Raw genomic sequence first — 13,158 nt, 5'->3', positions numbered from 1 at the left:
CAGACTCCTATAAAGTTGTCAGCCTGCACTGCACACTGCTTAGTTTCTGATCTCTGCAGAATAAGGTCTTCAGAAAACAGAGTGGTGCAGTCCTAAACTTGTTTCTTGGAAACCAGCTGATGAATTTTGTTGTCATCATGAGACGAGAATGAGAATCTTTCCAGTTTGGGAAGATTCTGTTTGGTTGCTTAGTTGTTTGGGATTTTTTTTTTTGGAAGGAATCTAATGTATAGCTATTTATGCCTTACTTCTGTCCTGATAATCACCTGTGTTTTGAGGGTTTTACTTTTTATTGTATTGTGCTTTTTATGGGGGGAAATGATGAAGGTTTTGCATCCTGGCAAACTTTGGTTTTGACCAAAATCTGACACAGCACACCATTAAAACAGCTGACCATGCAGAACAAGTGGTTTAGTTTTAAATTGTAAGTGGTATTTTATTACTTCTGTCTTACAGAAGCATGTTCTTCAGGCATTATTTTACCCTTTTAATGTGGGAGATCTGCTGCTAACTACATTTTCACAAATCCTTCAATCTTATGATAGAACAAACTTGAGTATTGCTTAAGTGGCTGTTTATATATTTTGAATCATTGACATTTCTGCTTAGTTTTGCTGGAAAGTCTGATCCCTTTCACAAGGGAAAGGAGTCCAGAGCATCTGCCTTCCCAATGAATGTCAATTACATCCATCACCATTTGGTGCTTCAAAATTCAGGCTCTGTGTTTGTTATATCATGACATTTGTTAGCAGTAGCAAGCCGTATAACACATGGCTTGCTTTATTGGGTCTGCTTTGCTACAATAGCTAGGCAATTTAATTTAGCTGACATCTTTCCTTCTTCCCCAAATGAACAAAACCATCATACTGATGGGCAGCATTCAGCATGGATATAGAAACAACATGAGATAATTCTATCATATGACCCAACAGGTATCTATCAAAATTTTGACACTTCATATTAACAGCATTTTCTGACACTGGATTGAAAAACCTTGTTTGTCTATGGTAAGCATAGAAAAGATACAGAGTTCTTTGAGGACCACCTTAGCTATTTTGTTTTTCAAGAAGATGACATAGGTAGCTTACTCCCTTACAACAAGCTTTGGGTATTTTTTTCATGTTTTCCTAAACTTTTCAATCTCTGTGAGTCTCTGGCTTTCCAGTCATGGAAAATGCTTTTGTGCAAGAAGATAGGACTACTCTTCCTGAAAGAAGACTTTCAGTTATGACACTTGGAAACAAACTGATAATATCATGTTCTCAGCATCTCAATTCACAAGAAAATCCATGTTCTTTGGGGAGGGGTCGAGGGGTGGGGGGCTCTGTTTCAGATATAAATTTCCCAACAAGGCTGTGCAACTGACTGGTATTGTTTTGGCAGCTGAATGGGAAGAAAATAGAAAAGACATTCATGTTTAAATGCAAGAAACGCTTGGTTTTGGTGCCTGAAACCAGAACACCAAAACATACAGTTCATACTGGACAGAAAAAGGAAAGAAAAAGCAAAGGAAATAGGGATTAGGCTCACAAAAAAGGAAAATAATCTTTCTGGTTCTGATCAGTATTGCATAAAACAAAACCACTGCCACTGTTCCTAGTACCATTTCCTATCCAAGCTATGAAGAAGGCGGCACAATAAATATTTCTGAGATACAAGTCTGGCACATTTTGGAAGTGTGTAGGCGACTGCTGGACACCAAAGCTCTATTAGCCCAGCCCACACACCACCAGTATACTGCAAAACAGTCAGTCCTGATTTTGGTAATTAAAATAAATGACAAGAATTCCATTATTCTCCACTACGTGCCTGCCTAATCTCGCCTGAAGAGGGATACATGACTGTCAAGGCAGACAGAACAGAAAAGGAAGAGCAAGTTCAGAAACTAAATAAAGAGAAGTCTTGCTTTGATCATGATGAATGACAGCACTACAGTTTCATTTACATTATTTATCTCATAGAGGGCTTTTGTTTGTTGTAATATAAAACTACTATGCAGAAGGCTGCAAAACAATGCTTGATTTTAAAGTCTAGTTATCAAAATAGACAAGAATATGAACACATCCTGCTTAAGAAAGGTGCTGACTTCTTTGAGAATATTGCTTCTCCTTTACCTTTCCTTAAGAAATATTGCGGAGCACTGAGTTTTGATGAGGGCTTATTGTAAGACAAATGCAGAACAGGGCATTTCTGAAAACATGCCTGTGTTACTGAAGCTCTTGCTTGATGTTTTAAGCTTGGACTATAATTACGACTGATTTAAGTCTATTGGATTAAATTTCATGCATCAGAGAAGACTGAAAGAAGAAAAAATAATCTTAAATGTTTAAAGCTGTGAAGCCTTATGAACACATTTATTCAATATTTCCATCACTGCGGTAAGTTCAGAGTGATGTTACTTATGTTCAATAGGTAAAGTAACAGATTTTGTTTCCTGTTTCCTCAGCCATTTTGACTCATTTTCATGGTCCTGCAAATCTTCCACTGCAGCCTAAACTTCGAAGATTTAGGGAGAAGATAGGCAGAGTCAGAAAATTGTTATAACAAATTGTGGAACAAAATTGCCATAAGCATTAACCATGTTGCACCCCTCATATTATCACTGAGAGATTAGGCCAATTACAAAAGCAGAAAATGAACACAAGTAATGCAAATTAATTTTAATGAGAGCTGTGCATGTATGCCTGTATGTGTGCATGTGGATAGATACTTATTTCTCTTATGTATAATAGATTCTAGGAAAAAGAAAAAAAGGAAACAAGCTTTGGACTATAGCCTTAGGGCTTAAATGACTAATGATGGATAGAACTTTCCCTGCTAGGAATATGTTGCAGTGAGAAAGAAGATAGAGACTGTCTAACAAAGACAATTAATGGACTGAGCAGCACTCTGCCGAGAATGGCACAAAAATGTGGGAAGCCAATGATAAAGAGTAGAAAGGCAAAAGAGGTATTATTACTGCCAATTCCCTTCTTCATAAATTTTGCATGGTTGTATTTAGACTACTGGCCAAGAATGCATCCTGATTTCTGCAAAGGGGTCCCTCAGCAAGGGATAGCTTTCACAATAGCATCCCTTAGACACAGGCGGTATGACCCTGCTGCCATTCAAATAATTAGAATTTGCCCATGGACTTACAGAATTAGGATACATGTCTTGAAAACAGTTATTCCATGTTAAAAAAATATTTGTTCAGCAATACTGCATCTGTGCTCTTCTACTCTGAAATAAAAGTGAATTATTTCTCTGTTGCAGTATGGGCAATTTATAAATACAATTATATGTGTGAGGTTTTTAAAAAGTAGTTATCACCAGCAATATATGATGTTTCTTATGTAAAATTATATTTCTTATGTAAAACCTCTAGGGTTTCAAGGGAGCTGCTTTTGACTGACACTAATCAAGAGATAAACAGTGAAACTCACCCAAAGTGAAAGTGAACAGAAATGGGAAGAAGAGCTACTGAGCCTGATCTTTACAGTAAAGATGTTAACTGCATAGCAATTTGTACACCCTGTTGCCATTCTAGCAATAGAATAACCTGAAAACTGTAAAAAACCACAGGTTAGAAGTAGAAGAGCACCAAGCCCGCAGACCCTTTCCAGTTGACACCAGTTCATGAAGGGCTATGGATGTGGCTCAGTAGCCACTGCACTGGCTAATGCACCTGCATGAGAGTGATCTCTCTGCAGCCAGTGACATGGCTACCAAGTTACTTCATGAGGGAATTCACACACTTGCCCAAACATAGATGAGAGAGGCTGCAACACAAATTAACAATTAACAGTCTCAAACTTGTCTGTATAGAATCTCCTTGCATAGCTGGCTGTGTGATTGTTCATTTTCTGGCTAGAATCCAGATTCCTAAGTTCCTGCCAACAGTATTTCTAAAAATGAAAATTCAGCAATATCTTAATCAAGGAAATGCTGCCATGTCACGCTTTACAACAGGATCACAATGAATTACTCCTCAAACTCCACACAATCAAAAAAAGATAACAAGCATGATTATATTGAACTTGCTTCATAAAAATGGTTTCAATGTTGAGAATAGACACTCACTGATTTCTCTCATGACTTTTCAGTTCTAGCCCAATCTGTCAGTAAGCAACTGTCCCAAGAAGCCAGATATGTAACCAGTGTTATATTTAGGTCAAGGCTCCTGCACCACATATCCCCCATGGGAACTTAGCTGCTGGTATAACAGCCAATATGATATTTAGAAGAATTAAAGTCTGAATCCCCACCCCAAAACATAGCAATGAAGATCATCCTCTGAAGATGTTCAGTTTCCATTCACACATGCCTGACCTTTCCCCCCCTTTTGGATAGTGTTAAGTTCATCATGACTATGAAAGTTTGGACTGGCACTATTTCTGCCTATAGTCTTATGATGAGTTTTTACAGATTTCAAGAAAATCAGTCAGCTTTGTGTTCAAGTTCTCCATTCTGGGATATTTGTACCTATAGAACTAGAAATATTTTATACTGTTAGAATAGAAAGTTTGGTCCATTATCTTGGCATATTTCTGTCCAAATGGCATGCCATGGTTATACTGAAAAAACAAGACAGGAGCAAAGAACTCAACCTTAGCTGTGTAAGACAATGCCAGTAGTCTGGATTTCAGTGCATGTTAAACATTAATATATGGCACTCAAGAGAAAGTGTTTGAAGCAGACACAATCTCCTTGGAAAAGTTTATCTCTATAGAATTTTGACTGTGTTTTGAATGTTAAAATATGAACGACCTGGACAATGACATAACAGCAAAATATGTCAGCCACTTACTTAGCAAAACAATGCTGAGAATTATTGGGCAGGGGAGTAAGTGAAGAATTTAATAAATGTTGATGCTGTTAGGACACCAGAGGGAAAAACCCTGCAATCTCCCAAATGTTCACCACAAGAGCAAGCCCAAGGTGAGAGATAACCATGCTTCACTTGGTAATCAGAGAAAACTGTATTCTCTCTAGCTGAAAATTGTGTGAAAAAGCAGCCCAGAAGCTCTGATGTTTGGGAAAGGCAGATGTACTGTCTGTGTGACCCAAGTGACCACCTTCCTACCGCTTCCTTGCGTATTTCAGCTTTATTTAGACAGAAATGAGACTTTCTAGTGGCAAAAGTAATGGAATACAGGGATTTTGGAAAACAAGTAAAAGAACTCTATACATGTATGGGTTAGGTTTGGCAACCCTCTACCTCCAACAGGCTCTAGGTATTTCATTTCAACCCCTTTTAAAGAAAAAGCCTGTAAATGAAAAGGTTTCATTGTTAAATGAAGCATAGGAATGTCAGTAAGAGTAAAATGAAGAGTGCAGGAGGAGTGAAAAAAATTAGTAACCACGTGGAGAAAAAAAGATTTAGTTAGGAACCAGTCAATTTTCATTGGTAAATTCCAACTGTCTCCACATGAGTATGGGAAAGTGCCTTTTGCTTCTTCAGGTAAATTGAAATCCCACTGCCTTCTCTGTTTGGCATAGTAAATCCTCTAGAAAATAGTGTAACAACTATTATATCACACTTCACCGCTTCTGAAATTCCATTCCTGATATAACCTAAAGGGTCTGAATAGCGTCCATTAGAGTAAGTAGGATTTTATCAGTAACAGGATCAAGCCTCAGTTGTTTCTCAGTGCAGAATAAGAGCTGGGAACAGTCCACAGTCCTGCCAGGAATGCCAAGGTTTGTTGCTTGCAGTGCTTGGTCTGGTTTTCTAGCTGTTGAAGTGTGTTTAGGAACACATTTTGTTCCTACGGAAATTAGTGAGAATTCTGTCATTTACTCCAAACACAGCAAGAACAGACTCCCCATCTGCAACATCAGACATCCTGGTGTAAAGTGACAAAATTAGGTGCGCCTGCTAAGCCTCACTAGTTTGGACAGGTCAGGCTACAAATTAAAAGACTCAAAAGGAGAAATATGCAATCTGTTGCTGGGGCTGCTGCACATGCAGAAGTGAGGTCCCTTCCTGCCTTAACGCCAGAGAGCATCACAAATCTATACCTTGGTTTCCACTCTGCACACGCAGCCTCTCGGCTACTGCACTCGGAGTGTATCTCCTGCAAGTGAAAGTAGGCAAACCAGTCCTACCATAAAAGCAATGTTACATTATGCCAGCTGAAGATAAAAGGCAGTTCAGAAGCAGCATCTCAACAGCTGAAATGTTCAGGTGGCTTAACAGAGCCACCTGAAATTACTAAAGTACTCAGTGGCTCTTCTCTAGGTATTACACATTGACACTGGGTACTGATCTGTAAATGGGGAACATGCTGTTTTTCCTGCTGCTTATTTATTTCTTGGGAGTAGGGTGTTCCTTTTTTACATTTTGGCAAACAGTATATGCACATCTGGCAGACCAATCAAAGCAGAAATCCATCTTCTTTTGACCTGCTAGCAGATAAATTTGCCTACGTTTTTTCCAGTTATCAGAAAGGGAAAGAAATATTATTTTTTCCTCCAGTGCTTTAAATCTGAAGTGTTCCAAAGTCTGCACTATGCTGCTCTTAGATTTTTCAAGATTTTTCTCCCAAGAGCAGAGGCTTCTGAAGTCTACTGTATATTATCCAGATGCCAGAGAAAAGATATGATGTGGCAAAGAAACTGTTCACCATGGGTTTTTGCCTCTATCTCTAGACACTAGTTAGCTCCCTTGAATAGGAATTACAACACTAATATCTCCTGTTGCCAGCAGATGAATTCTTTACAATCAAGGCAAATGCACAGAGATAATGAAGACTTCATACTGCAGCAACTATAAAGGCCAGCAAACATCTCTGTCTTTGTTTTTATGGTCTTTGAAAGAAATATTTTTATTTAGTGTTTCTGAAACAGTAAGCCAGTTTGGTCGGTTTGCTCTCAGATTTGATCCACTCTAACATCTGTGATTTGGCTTCTGCTCTTACTGGACTTCTGGTGATTATTAACACTACTAACTATTACTACACATAACTCTCACTGAGTGCAATATTTCTTCCTGAATTTTTAAATCCTTATAAAAACTTTCATGCATTCTATTCCTTCATGCAGGAGGACCACATGTTAGCAGGACTCTATGAGAAGGAAGATTTACATTGATCTTCAGACTTCCTATAATCTCTACTGCAGTGATGTACAAATTGATCGTTGGCAGAGCTCTACAACAACTGAACTCCATTATTGGTCTGAGCAATGCAAAGATTTGGAAGTAACTTTAGTTTGTTGTCTCTTTTCATCTACTTTGGAAGTAGAAAACACACCCAGGTCCAAAACTTGCAAAGTGAGTAGAAAGTTTGTTCATGTGAACTTGCAGGTGTCCAAAATGTGGAATTTTAGAGACCTGGGAGAGATTTCCCTCCAGAACATATTTAAAAAAATAACAACAACAACAAATATTTCCTGGGTTCTTTCAAATTTAGGTCTTAAGAGTCTAAGTAATTTTGAAAACAGTTTATTAAAAATATGGCAAGCAAATGACAGGTTGGAAAGAAGCTTTTCTACATACTTAAAAATTCTCATCTTTAAAAGGAATAAAATGATCCAAAGCAGAAGACTTACTTCACTTTCCACTTGTATGTGGAAATGCATTCTTTGATCTATCTTAAATTTGCCAGCTAAATTCTGATGAAAGACGGAAGTGTATCTACCATATATAAGAGCAAAGAGAAAACTTTAAAAGTCAGTTTTTCGTCTATAAAGCTTTCAGAGGAAATAACCCTGCCTCAATCCAAACCTAGTTTATCAGAAAACATCAGTATTGATTAGCATAGTGATTTTAAAAAGTAATACCAAACAAAAACACATGGCTGAGCCAAAACTGTCACATTCTGAAGTGTAAACATTTTATAGTAGTTTATGAAGAATATAATTCAACTCTGAACAGGGCTAAAACAGAAGGAGTTCTCATACCTTCCTCATAATATTACTCATTTCTGTAAAATGAAGCTGTGTGGTTTTTTTAAGATTGAAAAATACTTGGAATCTCATATGGGCAGCGGGATTGATGTGCCCTCAGCATGTCTGCCAATGACACCAAGGTCTGTGTTTCAGTCAACACATTGAAGGGGAGTGATGCCATCAGAGGGACTTTGACACTGTTGAGAGGTGGTGAACTCATGAAGTTCAACAAGACCAAGTGCAAGGTCCTACATGTGGATCAGGACAACCCCAAGCACAAAGGCTGACCAGGGACTCTATTGAGAGCTGCTCTAAGAAGGTCTGAGGGTGTTGGCTGATGAGAAGCTCAACATGGCAAAGCAGTGTGTGCTTGCAGCCCAGAAACTAGCTACATGCTGGGCTGCATGAAAAGGAGTGTGACCAGCAGGTTGAGGGCGGTGATCCTGCCCCTCTACTCTGGTGAGACACCATTTGTAGTACTGTGTGTAATTCTGGGGCTCCCAACACAAGAGGGACATGGCTTTGTTTAAGCAAGTCCAAAGAGGACCACAAAGATGATCAGAGAGCTGGAGCACCTCTCCTATGAAGTCAGGAGGAGAGAGCTGAGCTTGTTCAGCCTGGAGAAGTCTCTGGGGAGACTTTGCAGCAGCCTTCCAATACCTTTAGGTACTTTATGGGGCCTAAAAGAAATCTGAAGAGGAAGTTTTTACAAAGGCATGTATGGATAGGACAAAGGTGAATGGCTTTAAACTGAAAGATTTAGATTAGACATTAGGAATTTCTTTGCTGTGAGGGTGGTGAGGCACAGGAACAGGTTGCCCAGAGAAGTTGCGGATGCCCCATCGCTGGAAGTGTTCAAGGCCAGGTTGGATGGGGCTTTGAGCAACCTGGTCTAGTGGAAGGTGCGCCTATCCATGGCAGAGGGATTGGAACTAGATAATCTTTAAAGTCTTTTCCAACCCAAACCATTCTGTGATTCTATCTGCCTTTGCCTTTCTCCCTACCAAAAACACTAGAGAAGGAAAAAAGAAACAAGCAAAATCAAGATTCCACTTTGAATCTTTAGTACTGGTTTCTGCCCTTGATGACCCCTTGTCACTAATATGCATATTTTAAATTAATGATGGCTTTAATTTTACTTGCTGAAAACCAGTATGTTCAACCTGACAGCAAATACATGTGTTCAGGAAAGCAGTAATGAGCCATTATTTAGTCTCTAGTCCTTGGAAGATAGATCTGTGAACTTCTCTGAAAGAGGTTTTCTTCAAATATATTTAGCAAAAGGAATTTTAAGGAACTAACATTAGCTGTAACTCATCTGCTACATCTTCACACTGATCTATAACAATCTTACAGCCTCTCAGACAGTAATTAGTGATCATGCAAAGATCACAATGACTGATACAGGAAAAATGCTGGCTATCATTTCTTGTTATTGTACTGCAGTAACATTTTGTTGTTGAAGAAGGATCTGTCTAGGCACAAGATATGCACATAACAAGACTGCACATTGAGGATCCTAAACTCTAAATAAGGAAGACTGAATGATAAATAGAGGCAGGATGACTAGTGAAAAAAATGAAATAGAGGGCTGAAATTATTTGTCCAGAGTAGACAAGTTACAGAGAAAGGAGATCAACTGCCTCCACTAGATGCTGGTCCAGCATCTTATTCACCTCAGAGAAACAAACAATACTAACTTTATTTCCACATCCCAGCAAAGTTTGAGTAATATGCAACTTGAGCATTATGTAGCTTGAATATGAACACCATTAAAAGCATTTTTGCTTGTGAAAACCAGGGTACATTACATCCAAATTACTTTGATATAATACTGAATAAAATACTATATAAATCAATATTATCATTGTCCCAGGTTCAGCACTAACAGTCATTTTTCTCAGTCTTAGTAGCTGGTGCAGCGCTGTGTTTTGACTTTCAGCCTGGGAACAGCGCTGATAACACCGATGTTTTTAGTTGTTGCTCACTAATGTTTACTCTAAACAAGGACTTTCTGAGTCTCATGCTCTGTCAGGGAGGAGGGGAAGCCGGGAGGAAGCAGAGACAGGACACCTGATCCAAACTAACCAAAGAGGTATTCCATACCATGGCACATCATGCTCAGGATGTAAAACTGGAGGCAGTTACCCAGAAGGGCTAGATCACTGCTCGGGTCGAGCTGGGTATCGGTTGGTGGGTGGGGAGCGGTTGTATTCTCTTCCCTTGTTATTTCCCTTATCATTATTATTATTGGTGGTAGCAGCAGTGGTTTATGTTATACCTTAGTTACTGGACTGCTCTTATCTCAGCCCGTGGGAGTTACATTCTTTCCATTCTCCTCCCCATCCCTCTGGGAGCAGAGGGAGGAAGGGGAGGGAGTGTGGAAGGGCTGTGTGGTATTGAATTACTGTCTGAGCTTAAACCACGACAATTATCTATATCTATAGATTTAGCCTTCACATCTCTGTGCTTTTTCTTACTCCTTCAAACAGAAGACCTTTACCAGTGACAGCTCAGATGTCTTCTTGCAATTTTAAGTGATCATTGTCCTGAAAAATATTATAAAAATAATACAGACTTCTTATGAAATATTTTTTCTTGCCACCCTGTTATCAGTCTTAAAAAATAAAATGAAGATTTATTTGGCTTTTTTTTCCTTTCATGCCAATAAGGGTATGAGAATTAGACTGGCATAATATATCTTGTTCTTAATATCATCAGTAACAGACTGGTGATAGTAAGACTGAGCTTTGCAGAGGACGTAAAGAACAGACTAAAACCTAAATCACTTTCTCTTTACCTGTATTGACTGTGCAGCACTAAGCAGTAAAAATTTGATAGGTTGGTATGGAAATTTCAGTCAATGACATCCAAAGGGGACAAGGTGCTGACTAAGATGTCATTTCTTTTATGTTCTTTCTCTTCATGGGATTGTCATAAAATTACATCACTGGTATCTACACTGGTAATGGTCAGATGGTCCTCAATTTACAAGAAATATTTTGAGACAGATGTCTCACCATTAAGCTGCTAAAACCTCCAGAATCCTACAAGCAAGATAAATATTCTAAAGAATCAAGGCCTGTTAAGTAGAACCTCAAAGTGCTATTTGTCTACTGATATTAGGCAACACTAATACATTTGGAATGAAGCATGTTTTAGCACTCTGCTGAGCTGAGCTGGGGATAGACTGTTCCTTGCAGTATGAAAGTGTTATTTTATAGTTTATTCACTTAAAAGGAGCATTTCAAGGAATAAAAATGTATGCTTCTTACTGAAGTTCCCCTATTATTATAACTTATTACTCCTGCCCTCTAAAATGGTCACAACTGAACATCTCTCAAGCAGTGTTTTGTTTTGGAACTGTATATTCTTAAACATTTTTTACACACTCCCAGTGCTTCTCAAAGAAACACCACATATTACAATGTTTCTTGGAAAGCAATGAAAACTGGCAGAACAGTTTCAGATGTTTGACTTGATATGTAGTTAAAAGTGTGCATTTGCTCACTCTCTTTCTCAAAAAAGGTACTGAAGTTCCTCTCAGGGTGCAATGCTAAGGCAAGAGATCAGTTTTGCTGTCTTTTCTTTCATTACTACTCTATCTTCTTGACACATATACACTCTTCATCATAGTACATACTCCTACAAATTAAGAATGTTAAAGATTCTCCTTTTTACCTGACTCCAATGAAGTTAACCCAGGAAAACAGTGACTGATAGCATAAATGGGATTAAGAAACACTGATGTCAGTTGGATGACAAAAGTACATATCATCTGAAGAGCTAACATGACTGTGTCATGTTAAATAAAGACCGAAGTTAAAAAGTAGGAAATGTAAAATATATGTTTAGTCATCATAATAGAAAACAATATATTTAGTTTTAAGAGTATTATTTTAGAAGTGTTTTGCTTAACAAGCTCAGAGGACTTCACAGGTACAAGTGAGCAGCTTTTCCTCCTGTGGAGACAAGGTGGAATATGAGGATGTTAAGAGACCTGTCAAGGTCACACCACAAGAAGGTGACAAAGTTGCACAATAAGTCACTACTGATTCCCAGCTCTCCTAGAGCAATAAAACTACAGAGACCGCAATACAATGCTTCTTAAAGGGTTCTGAAGTACTGTATGATATACAAAGGAAAAGATTACAAACAACACAGTTTTCAGCACTAACGTGTTTAAGGAGTACTTTGAACAAGAGACAAGTCAAACAGTATCTTAGATGCAGCTTTATAGCTAAGGGAGATATGACAGTAAAACGAGTACTAAGAAATCTTGTATAACTCATGTACTCACTCAATCCTTTCCATGTATCATTAATTAAGTTTGGGTAAATAACTGAGCGTTAGAAGAACACTAAGTAGGGCCCACAGGATCACACAGGGCTTATTACCTTGGTTTTCTCTTCGGTGGCAAATCACGATACTAGTACGAAAACGGTTCTTGAAAAGTAAAACAAAATAAAACAGGCAAACAGACACCCAAAGGCTCAGAGGGGTCCTGTTGTCATGGAAACAAGTCACCACTAATGAGCTTTCCAAGACGTAAGTGATTAATACCTGAGTCCTGTAAATAAATATTGATTCAAAACCCAAACACACACACATAACAAACCGACTGCCAGCAGCCCTGTTAATGGGCTAACAAACAAGACAACCATCCCACAGTTTGCGCTCTCCATCTCCTGAGCCGCGCTGTTTACATACCACCGCCTTGCCGTCCTTCCGCTGCTGGAGGCATACAAAGTTTCCGAAAGGCGAGCTGCCGGCTGACAGCAGCAGGGACAAAGGCGGCGATGAGCCGGGTTAGCACCGATGCCCTGCTCCCGGCCGGCGAGCAGAACTGCCAGGAACCGGGACACGGCGCCTGTAGGTCTGCTCTCAGGTAGCTCCCGGGAGTGAACAGAAGCGCGATCTGAGACTCCCCCACCCCGATAGAAGATAACCCCTAACCTTGCTCTAAGTCTCTCTCGGGTCACAGCCACTTTTTCCAGCGAATCCGAAGGAAACCTCGCATACGAAGCGGGGCCGGAGGCAGCAGCGACAGCAGTACCACCGACCTCAGGGAGCTGAGAACGGTGCTTTAGTCTACGAGCTTAAGAGCCTCCACCTCCTTCCCCATCTCTCCGCTCTGCGACTCCCCCGTCCCCCTTCAGTCCCCGCCTGCTTCTCCACCTTCTCCTTCGTTCCCCCCGCCTCCGTTCCAACCAGCTGCTCTCCCTCCACCTGGGAACGACTCTCCAGGTGCCTCCCTACTCGCACTTCCTTCCCCTCTACACCATG

The 13,158-nt window shown here is 39.5% G+C and overlaps 1 protein-coding gene across 1 annotated transcript in view; it reads right to left on the bottom strand.

Moving 5' to 3' along the window:
• The window catches only part of SHISAL1 (shisa like 1), a 77,612-nt gene extending 64,701 nt beyond the window's left edge, over positions 1-12,911 (bottom strand). The window contains exon 1 of the mRNA XM_005154240.3: positions 12,829-12,911. The gene's annotated coding sequence lies outside the window, so the exon portion shown is untranslated. The remainder of the gene's footprint in view (positions 1-12,828) is intronic.
• Between the last annotated feature and the right edge of the window lie 247 nt (positions 12,912-13,158).

This window comes from Melopsittacus undulatus, chromosome 5, assembly GCF_012275295.1.
Source record: "Melopsittacus undulatus isolate bMelUnd1 chromosome 5, bMelUnd1.mat.Z, whole genome shotgun sequence".
Taxonomy (NCBI): domain Eukaryota; kingdom Metazoa; phylum Chordata; class Aves; order Psittaciformes; family Psittaculidae; genus Melopsittacus; species Melopsittacus undulatus.
Note: the sequence above shows the minus strand (reverse complement) of the source record. Positions and strands in the feature narration are given on the sequence as shown.